The sequence below is a fragment of the Dasypus novemcinctus genome, unplaced genomic scaffold, assembly GCF_030445035.2.
Source record: "Dasypus novemcinctus isolate mDasNov1 unplaced genomic scaffold, mDasNov1.1.hap2 scaffold_133, whole genome shotgun sequence".
Classification (NCBI taxonomy): domain Eukaryota; kingdom Metazoa; phylum Chordata; class Mammalia; order Cingulata; family Dasypodidae; genus Dasypus; species Dasypus novemcinctus.
The window spans coordinates 430,023-441,971 of record NW_026688152.1 but is presented as its reverse complement, the minus strand read 5'-3'; the positions used below and the strand labels follow the sequence as shown (position 1 = coordinate 441,971).

General features: G+C 37.0%; 1 pseudogene; it reads right to left on the bottom strand.

Annotated features, from left to right (window-relative positions):
- Nucleotides 1-10,276: 10,276 nt before the first annotated feature.
- LOC139438517 (olfactory receptor 2G2-like) lies at nt 10,277-11,204 on the bottom strand (annotated as a pseudogene).
- Between the last annotated feature and the right edge of the window lie 745 nt (nt 11,205-11,949).

Sequence of the window (11,949 nt, the reverse complement as noted above, 5' to 3'; positions counted from 1 at the left end):
ATTCCTTGGGCCATATGACACTTCCACCCAACCCTAGCCCCCCTCAGGCCCCACCCAAAGGTATTCCCATGCCCCATCTTGTCCTTTCCCTGTTACAAATACATACGTCCAACTTATCATAGACTTTACCCATGTAAGCATCAGCTTGCAACCTTCCTCTCCCCCACAAATTCCTTTAAGCCTATCTTCAAGTCTCTAGCTCTCTGAGGCACCTTAGTTTGCTGGTTTCATATCAAAGAGTTCATATTGGATTTGACCTTCAATGTCTGGCTTGCTTCACTCAACATAAGGTCCTCAAGATTAGCCCATGTTATCACATGTGCTTGTACTGTATTCCTTCTTATAGTTAAGTAGTATTCCATTGTATGTATATTCTACATTTCATTTATCCATTCATCTGCTGATGGGCTTTTGAGTTGATTCCATGTTTTGGCAATAGTGAATAATGCTACTATGAACATTGATATTCATATAATGGTTTGTATCCTTATCTTCAGTTCCTCTGGGTATATACTCAGCAGTGGAACAGCTGGGTCATATGGAAAATCTATAGCTAACTTTTTGAGAACCGCCAATCTGTCCTCCAGAATGGCTGGATCCGTCTGCATTCCCACCAGCAGTGGATGAGTGCTCCCATTCCTCCACATCCTCTCCAGCACTTGTAATCTTCTGTTTTGTTTGATAGCTGCCAGTCATTTGTGAGTAATATTGTATCTCATTGTAGCTTTGATTTAGTCCCTAAGTCCCTGCTTGATTTTTTTCTTTTTATCGATCAATTCTACTATCTGTTTGATTTCAGAAGTACTGTGTTCCACATAATTAATTCTTGCCTCTGCCTCTTCAAATCTACTATTATTTCCTGAGAGTGTATTTTTTTATTTCTTGGATTGTGCTGTTCATCCCCATCATTCCGTTATCTTTTTGTGCATGATTACAATTTCTTCTGTATGCTCTGCAAGTGTTTCCTTAATATACTGAATCTCTTCCTTCACTTTACTGAATTGGTCCATGATACATGTTTTGAGAGCTTTAATTATTTGTTTGGTTTTCCACTTTTCTTCCTTATTTTTTAATTTGTTCATTGGACTGGGCCGTGTTTTCCTGATTAATGGTATGGTCTGTAGTTTTTTGTTACTGTCTGGTCATCATTATATCTTGTTGAGCTTATTCATTATTCAGTTGATTAGATTCTTCATCTTGGAATTTAATTGATGTAACTAGATAATGACCTTGAATAAAAGGGTCAACTTGGACCAGCAGAATATCTCAGTCTACATATAATACCAGGAGTTAAAAATGCTTTTTGGCCTGAATAAAAAGGGGAAATGGAAAGGACAAATGAGTTTATATCGCTATGAGTCTCCAAAAAGAGCCGGGAGGTTATCAGAGAGGTTGCCCTTATGCACACCTCAGCAGAGTCCCAGAGACAGATAAAGTAGATACAACCCCAGGTATTGGTTCTTCTGAGGGCTACAGAGACCCACAGGTTCTATGGTCATGGCAAATGGAGTTCAGTGCCATCTCAGTTGGCCCTACTTTGGAGTTTGTGTTTCTGTGTGATGGAGCTGGACTCAGATATGATCTTTGTCCACAAGTCTCTCCTGTTACTTTTACTGGAATTGAAGTTGGTGCTGCAGTTTAATGTATACCCAAGGCACCTGAATCTCTGGACTGACCGTGTGATAGTCAAGCCCTGAGCCTCAACAGACTTACAGGTCATACTCTGGTTAATTGGACTTACCTCACTCAGCTAACATGGAGGTGAAGAAGGTCAATCACCACACCAGGGAGCCAAGAGTGCCTACAATTGAAAGCAAGAGAATTGCATCCAGCATCCATGTAGAATCTAAGCTCCCTCTTGATATAGATGTGGAGTGGACACAATCATTCTAAGGCCCACAGGATGGAGGAATAGAGTATGGATTAGAGTGGTCTTACTAATATTCTATTCATGAACTATTGTGATTAGTAATCAAAGAAAATGTGGCATTGGTGTGGAGAAAGTGGCCATGGTGGCTGCTGGGGGTAGGGAGTGGGAGGAAGAGATGTGATGTGGGGGCATTTTTGGGGGCTGGAGTTGTCCTGGGTGGTGCTGCAGGGACAGTTACCGGTAATTGTATGTCCTCCCATGGCCCACTGGGTGGACTGAGGGAGAGTGTGGGCTATGGTGTGGACCACTAACCATGAGGTACAGTGGTGGTCAGAGATGTATTCACCAAATGCAATGAATGTCTCATGATGATGGAGGAGATAGGTGCTATGGGGAGAGGAGTGGGCTGAGGGAGGTGGGAGTTATATGGGGTCCTCATATTTTTTTAATGTAACTTTAAAAAAACAAATAAAGACAAAAAATAGTTGTTCTTTTTGCGTGTGTGCTAAGTCTTCTCTTTGTCACTTTGTTCTTATTCTATTTCCTTGCTGTTGGCTAAGTTCCCTTGAAGGAAAATATTAGGGACAGACAAAGTAAATGAGGTAAGAAAATAAAATGTAATAGTAGTATTGCTAGTGAATGTCAGCAGAAGAATCATGTGAGATCTGGGAGAATGGATATTGAACTCACATAAGCTGTGTATAGTTATAACCTAAAAAAATGGAGTACCTATAATGAGATAGTAAATTGAATATGGGGAGAAATATAGTATGAATTAAAAGGCCAGTATGGTGAGGAGAGAGCAAAAGAGAAAAGAAAGGATAGTAAAGGGTGAATAAAATAGAAAACAGATTAGAGATATTAGAGATAAAATGTCAGAAATATTGGGGGCTAAACAAAGAGAGGTGGAATGTAACAAAAACAATAAAGGATAGAGGATAGAATAATGTAAAGGAAAGGGGAGAGTGTTAGTAGCCAAAATCAGTATACAGAGAAGAGAGGAAACTGAAGATGAGGAAGCACAGCAAATAAGAAATGTTGCCTGCAGCACCTAATATAAAAAAAAAGAAAAAAGAAGAAAAAAAATTTCAAAAAAGCAAGCCAAAAAAAAAAAAAAAAAAAAAGAGAGAAAGGGAAAAAAGGGCCATGGGGAGATAAAGAGGAAAGAAAAACAAGAAAACTGACAAAAAAGACCGAATGAGGCCTCAGGCAAGGATTCCTCTTTGCAATTGAATAAACTGCTTAGGAGTCTGACCTTCCCCCTTTCTCCGTCCTCACCTCCCTCTCTCCTAGGGCCACAGCAAGGCTGCATGAGGGCTCCTGTAGGAAATCCAAATGGGTCCCTGGTGAACCAACTCACCTCAGAAAATAATGTCTCTTAATTTCTTGAGAGAGAGCACACACCCCTTGCCAGGAACCCTAAATATGCTATTGGAAGCCTGCATAGCACATCCTACTGTCCTTCTCCCTTAGGTGTGCTACAGGGGGGCTAATTAATTTTTTGATTCTACTTTCTTCCAGACCAAGTTTCCTATCCCAGGGCAGTTAGGTAAATCAGGGTCTCTCAGCAGATTCACCTCTTCTCTCTTCTTAGACTCTCCCCAAGTCAGCTGATATGCTCCTCCAAACTCAATCAAAGGGGGTGACCAGAAAATTGAACCTGCACTCTTTGGGCCCCTCTGAACCTCCTCCCTACACCTTCCCACTCCTGGAGTTAGTCCAGGACCAGAGAGGTAGGGCAATGCCAGATTTCTGGGAGTGCTGGGCTTGGGAAACAAAGGCCTGGGAGAATGTGGACTTGGGGTATGTAGGTCTGTGAAATGTGGGTTGAGGGATTCGGGCACCATGGGCTTGGGGTTCATGTATTTGGGGAACATGGGGCTTGGGAATGTTGCCACATGACCAGAAGCTTTCCTGGAGTGCTATGCCCTCAGCCCTAGGGGGAAGGGATTTACCTTCCAATGACTTCCAAGTTCAGTGTTAGAAACCCACAGTTCTTCCTTGAGCAAGCACTAATTCTGCTGCAGCCTCTCCAGATCAATGTCCAGATACCCCCTGCCATGTAGGTTCCTGAAACAGTCTGCTCCATCAGAATTCTGTCACCATACAGCCTGTCCTTTGCAGGGTAGATGATGACAGTGTACTTGGATGCCATCTTGCCCCACCTCCTGATGCTTAAGTCTCAAGCTGGAGCCCCAGAAAGTAAGCACACAGAGGAAAGAGAAGCAAGCCCCAAGCAGAGAGGAATACTGAGTCTAGAAAGAAGCATGCCCTGGGAAGAGAGGAACCCAGGAAGGCTGAGCCCTGGCATACACCAGCATCCATATTGCTCCAACACGTGGACATAGACTTTGGCGAGGGAAGTAACTTTTGCTTTATAGCTTGGTGTCTGTAAGTCCTACACAAAATAAATACCCTTTATAAACGTCAGCAGATTTCTTGTATTTTGCATCAGCACCCCTTTGGCTGACTAATACACTAGTGATTAGGAAAATGGACATCAAAACTACAATGAGATATCATTTCACCCCTATTAGAATAGCCACTATTAAAAAGTTGGAAAACTAAAAGTATTGGAAAGAATGAGGCTAGATAGGAAAGCTTATTCTTTGTTAGTGGGCATGTAGAATGGTACAGCCACTCTGGAGAACTGTTTGGCATTTTCCAAGTATGTTGAATATAGACTTGCCATGTGACCCAACAATATCACTACTAGGTATATACACAGAAGAATTGAGAGAAGTGACATGAACAGAAATCTGCACACAGATGATCATAGTGTTATTATTCACAGTTGTCAAAAGATGGAAACATCTCAGGTGTCCATCAATCAATAAATGGTTAAATTGTGTATACACACATTGGACTATTATGCAGCTGTAAGAAGAAATGAAGTCATGAAGTGTACTTACGACATGAATGAACCTGGAGGACATTATGTTGAGTGAGGTAAGCCAGACAAAAAAGGACAAATACTAGATGACTGCTATTATGAGCTAAATATATTGCATAATCTCATGGAGTTAATAATTAGAATATAGGTCACCAGAAACTAGAATAAGGGTAGAGAATGGAACGCTGGAGGTTAATCTGGGCAGAATTGGTAAAAAGGTAGTTTGTAAATCTTTAGAAATGAATAGAATTGTTGAAAGCACATCATACTGTTTTTAACTAGCATAGATAAGGGTATGACAGTGATTGAAAGGGAAAGTCTAAGGACAAGTATATTAGTAGCAGGAAAGCTAAAAAACTTAATATGGAAGTGTATAACAGTGAAACCTCATGTCAAATACAATCATGAGTAATAATGCATATATGACTATTTTTAAAAAATACAAATACTAACAAACTAAAGAGAAAGAAACAAAATAGCAACTATGTACAGCAGAAGCACAGAGAGATGAGAGGTGACTATTTTGTTTGCTTATTATTATTGATTTAATGAAAATACTTTCATACTGATTGAAGTAATAATGCAATGCACAACTATGTGATTGTATCAAATAACATTGTGCACTTTGGATGGGTTTATGCTTTATTAAAATGTATCAATAAAATTGATTGTTAAAAAATGTATCAAAGACATAAATATAAGAATCAAAACTGTGAATCTCCTAGAAGAAATATTAGGGAAGTATCTTCAGGACCTTGTTTTAAGCAATGGCTTCTTAGATGTAACACCAAAAGCATGAGTAAAAAAAGGAAAATTAGATGAATGGGATGTCATCAAAATTTAAAGCTTTAAGCATCAAAGAACTTCATCATGAAAAGTAAAGGACAACCTACAGAACGGGAGAAAATATTGGGAAATGATATATCTGATAATATTCTGAATATATATATAGAAATCCTACAATTCAATAACAAAAGATAAACAACCTTATTAAAAAATTGGCAAAAGACTTGAATAGTCTTTACTCCAAAGAAGATATACAAATGACCAAAAGTACATGAAAAGATGTTAAAAATCATTAGCCATTAGGGAAAACAAACCATAACCACAATGAAATACCATTTCACACACATATAGAATGACTAATATTATTTTAAAAATGGAAAATAACAAATATTGTAAAGGATTCAGAGAACTAGAACCACTTATTCATTGTTGGTGGGACTGTAAAATGCAGCTGCTGTGGAAAATGGTTTTTTAGTTCTGCAGAAAACGGTTTGCCAGTTTCTCAGAAAGTTATGTACAGATTTACCATAAGACTTGACAAGCCCACTTCTAGGTAAAAACCCCAAATAACTAATAGCTGGGACTCAATTGGTTATTTGCACACCAATGTTTAGAGCAGCGTTAATCATAATTCCTTAAAGACGAAAGCAACCTGTGTCCATCAACAAATGAGTGAATAAACAAAATGTAGTATATCCATACAATGGCATATTATCTAAGAATGAAGTTCTGATACATGATACACTATGGATGAACCTTGAAGACATCATTTAGAGTGAATTAGGCCAGACCAGAAGGAAAAATATTGTATGCTCTATGGATACAAATATGGATATGAAATAATTAGAATAAGCAAATTAGTAGACTCTGAAACAGGAATATGTTTTACCAGGTACCTTAAATCTGTTTAACTAGTTTCTCTTTTGGGTAATATACAGCTTTAGTAAAAAATGGTGGTGTTGATAACATAACATTTTGAATGTAATTAACACCACTAAAATATATAGTTGAATGTGGTTGAAATATTTTTAAATATTTTAAAAACCCTAAGACTGTATAACACAAAAAGTGAACCCTAATGTAAACTATGGACTCCAGTTAATAGTACAATTATAATAATATTCTTTCATCAGTTGTAACAAAGGAACCACACTACTAATGAAAAGTGTTAACAATAAGGAAAACTGTGTATGGAGGGTAATATATGGAAACTGTATTTCATGTATGAATGCATATATGTTTCTACAAGTAAAAGAAAGAAAGGAAGGAAGAGAAAGAGGGAAGGAAGAAAATGAATGAGATGATAATTAAATGCAATACATGATACTGGATGAGATCTAAGAATGAAGAAGCTCAAAAGGACATTATTGAGACATAAAAAATATTAGAGTGTACTCTGTTTTCACTGGGTGCAATGTTCTATATATGTCTATTAGGTCTAGTTGGTTTAGTGTATCATTCAAGTCCACTACTTTTTCATTGATCTACTACCTAGATGTTTTGTCCATTATTGTGAGTGGTATGTTAAATTCTCATACTATTTCTGTAGAACCATTAATTTATCCTTTCAAATGTGTCAGTGTTTGCTTCAAATTTTGTGGCTCTGCTGGTAGGTGCATATATATTTAAAATATTATATCCTTTTATTGAATTGTCTGCCTTATCAGTATATAATGACCATATGTATCCCTTGTGACTGTTTTGTCTTAAAGTGTATTTAATATTGATATTAGTATAGCCACCATAGCTCTCTTTTAGTTATTCCTAATGTGGTATATTTTTTCCCATCATTTCAACCTCAACCTACTTGTATTTTTTAATTTAAGATGAGTCTCTTGTAGACTGCATATAGTTGGGTCATGATTTATTATCTATTCTGCAAATCTCTGCCTTTTGGCTAGAGGGTTTTATCCATTGACATTTTAGTCACTACTGATAAAACAGGACATTCTTCTGCCATGTTTCTATTTAGCCTCTGAAGGTCTTACATAACAGTCTCTTCAACAAATGGTGCTGGGACAACTCGACATCCATAACAAAAAGAATGAAAGATGAGCCCTATATCACCCCCTTACAAGAACCAACTCAAAATTGATCAAAGACCTAAATATAAAAGCCAAGACCATAAAACTCCTAGAAGATAATGTAGCGAAATATCTACAAGCCCTTGCAGGAGGTGGCAGTCTTGAAAACCTTATACCCAATCTTAAGCAACTAAGGCAAACATAGATAAATGAGATCTCCTAAAAAATAAACACTTCTCCAGCAAAAAGGACAGTGTGAAGAAGGTAAAAAGGCAGCCTGCTCAATGGAAGAAAATATTTGGTAATCACACATCTGACAAGGGCCTAATATTCATTATATATAAAGAGATCCTGCAACTCAACAATAAAAACTCAAATGACCCTGATTAAAAATTGGCTGAAAACTTTGAATAAGCTTTTTTCTAAAAAAAAGAAATACATATGTTGAAGAAACACATGAAAAAAATGTTCAACCTCACTGGCTATTAGGGAAATGCAAATCAAAGCTACAATGAGATATAATTTCACACCTACTAGAATGGCCATAATTAACAAAACAGAAAACTGAAGGTGTTGAAGAGGATGTGGAGGGGCAGGAATGCTTATTCACTGTTAGTGGGAATGTAGAATCCCCACTGTGAGTCTGTTTAGTGGTTCCTAAGAAAGTTCATGTGAGCCAGCAATACCACTACTAGGTATATAACCCAGAAGAACTTAGAGCAGTGACATGGACAGACATCCACACACCTATGTTCATAGTGACATTATTCACAATTGCCAAAAGATGGAATCAAGTCAGAATTCCATCACATGGAATATTATTCAGCAGTAAGAAATAATGAGGTCATGGAGCATATGACAACATGGATGATCCTATAGAACTTTATGTTGAATGAAGCAAGCCAGGCTCAAAAGGACAACTATTGTATGATTTCACTATTATGAACTTTTAATAAATATAATGAGCAAAATCATGGAGTTAATAACAGCAAGAATATGTCACCAGAAAATAGAACGTTGTTGCAGAATGGAAAGCTGAAATTTAATCTTTGCAGAATTGGTAAAAATGTATTTTTAAATGTTTAGAAATGAATGAAAATGGTCAAAGAACATTTTAGGATTTATAATTCATTGCACTAGCATATGAGCATTATAGTGGATTGTTTTTTGTTGATTTTTTCTTTTTTCAAGAAATGAAAATGCTCTAAAATTGATTAAAATGATGAATGCACAACTCTGTGGTTATATCAAATGTCATTGTACACATTAGTAAATTGTATGGTTTATGAACAAAACATAATAATATGGTCAGTTTTGGGGGAAATACACCAAATGTAAGATATATACTATAATTAGTAGTCATCTACTATGATGCTTTTTAATAATTTGCTACAAATGTTTCACAACAATGCGAGGTATTGGTGGTGGTGATGTATGGGAACTCTGTATGATGTTATGCATGTTTATTTTCTAAGTTCACTACTTTTACTTTACACTTACTGTTTATGATTGTTCATGTAAGTATAACATACTTCAATAAAAATTTTAATGGAATAAAACAGCCTGTTATAGAGAAATACACAATTTAACATGAGGTTTTGAAGATTAGATGTCTGAGCTTAAAGAGAAAGCCAGGAGTCATTGTAAAGCCATATGCAAAGGTTTTATTTTAAATTGTAATTAAAGCATAATGTACTTGCTGTTCTCAAAAGCCTAGTGAGGGGGGAAGTGGCTATGCCTCAATAAGTTGGACTCTCATCTACCATATGGGAGGCCCTGGGTTTGCATCCCAGAGCCTCCTTGTGAAGACAGGCTCACCCACATGCTGCGGAGAGCTGCCGGCCCATGAGTGCCATGGAAAGCCAACTCAGCAAGGTGATGCAACATAAAAAGGGACACAAGCAAAAAAAGAAAAGGCAGAAGAGTGTGCAACAAATGGACACAGAGAACAGACAGTAAGCAAGCCACAAGGGGGGGATACATAAAAAATAAAAAAAATACAGACACAAAAGAATGCACAGAGAATGGACACAGAGAGCAGACAGCAAGCAAGCCACAAGAGGAGGATAAAAAAAAAAACAGTGAGGGAAGAAATACAAAAATCAGAAACTTATAATATAGCACTGGGTGTGCTCTAGAGGTGAACTCAGAGAGTAACGGCTTACAAATGGGACTTAAGGGTCTTAGAAATCCATAGTTAGAGTTGATAAAAGAATATCACTGAAGTTTAGTGTTTTCTATTTCTGTTTTGAGCAACTGGCCAAAATATTTTTATTTTTGTGAAAGAAAAATGATAAAAACTTTATAATAATTCAATAATAATTTATAAGCCATCTAAAATATAGCTGTGACTATTAAATAGAATAAACTTTATAAAAACAAGCTTTAAAAACAATAAAATCCTTTGAACAGTGATCTGTTTTAATTGGGTCTATTCCATTTTAGGTCCTAGTGTACGGCCTAGTTGAGAAATAATGTAATGGCAGTGGTGCAAATTGGCCAAATCCCACAGCTCCTCTGTGGTGAAATGGGCACTCAAACTCAGATTTTCATACTCTGAAATTCAAGCTCTAATTTATTCTCTTCTACTCAATCCCATTGACAGAGTCATGAACATAACCAAATTAGTTATTTAGTCACCCTTCATTAAATGATTCACCCTTAGTAAGTCTCTCCTAAATATTTCTGATAATCATGTCCCATTCAGTCATAGAGTTTCCCCCAAATTTTTTCCAGTGCTGCCTTTACTTCCTTGTTCCTCAGAATATAGAAGAGTGGGTTAAGCATGGGGATCACCACGATATAGAAGAGGGAAACAAACTTGCCCTGGGCCTTGGATCTACTCTTGGCTAGCTGCAGATACATGAAAATGATAGTTCCATAGAAGATGATGATCACCATCAGGTGGGAAGAGCAGGTCCCAAGTGCTTTATGTCTTCCAATGACTGACTTGATCTTCAAAACTGCTTGAGCAATGTACCCATAGGAGATTAGGATGAGTGACAAAGGCACCACCAGGAATAATACACTAGCCACAAAGAGCTCAGCCTGGTTGAATGTGGTGTCCACACATGTCAACCTGATGAGCACAGGGACCTCACAGAAGAAATGATCCACCTGGCCATGACGACAGAAAGGCAGGTGAAGGGTGAGTGTGGACTCAATCAATGTGGTGGCCACTCCACTGAGACATGCCATAGAGGCCAAGACGTGGCAGAGCCAAGGATGCATGAAAAAGTATAATGTAAAGGATGACAAACAGCAACAGAGCAAGCATAGAACATCACAGCCAGGATACCCTCAGTGTAGACCAGTGCAAGGGAAACATAGAGTTGAATCACATAGTCTACACATGTGATGGACTTATCTGAACCCTAGGGGTTGATTAGAAGCTGGGGAATGATACTGCTTGTGAAGCAGAGGCCCAGGAAGGAGAAATGGGAGAGGAAAAAGTACATAGGAGTGTGGAGTTTAGAGTACAAGATGGACACCAAGATGATAACAGTGTTGCCTAGAAAGGTCATGAGGTAAGGAACAAGATGATTCCAAAGAGTACCAGCACTAACTGAGGCTTGTATGAAAAACCTATCAGAATGAATCCAGAGGAGGCACTCTCATTGGTCCACTGCATTACTCTTGCTTTTATCTTTCACTTCTGAAAGATGAAATCATATCGTGTATTAACCTCAGGGATTTTATGATAAATCCATGACAATTAAGATTTAGTGCTGGCTTAAAATATGAGTGGTTATAATCCTATTCTCAAATTTCAGTAAGTAAAGGAAAATTCCTTGAAAGGTATGGAAAGATCTTTCCTAAATTATAATTAAAATAAATTAAGGTTTTGTAATATATTACAAAACCTAGCATTCAGTATGCTTTTAAGATTTTTCACAGTTTTAGAATTTTATTAAAGAAAAGAATTTTTAAACCTCCTATAAAAGAAAGAAAAAGAGCATTCCTGGAATAAAATATAGTGGTTTCAATTTTATTTAGCTTAAATGTAGTCTCCCTACATTTATAGAATACCAATTAAATAAACTAATATTATATTTATTAAATCTTTAAGATGATGAAAGTTCTAAATTCATGTTTAATAGAATAAAGTTAAAAAAGGAAATGTAGATCTACCCCTCTCTTCAATGAATAAAGTAAACTTAATAGGTAAAGAAAGATTTTGTGCTGGGAAATCAAACCTTGGAAATAGATGAAGAAAAAGGTCAAACTAGAAAATACTGGTGTGTGATTTCTTTGATTATCCCATGAACACAGTCTATTGGCCATAGATTTTCCAACTACTTTGAGACAAAACAAAAGGTCATAGTTATTATGAAGTTAGAATGTACAAAGTTTAAAGGTTCCTATTTGGAATGATG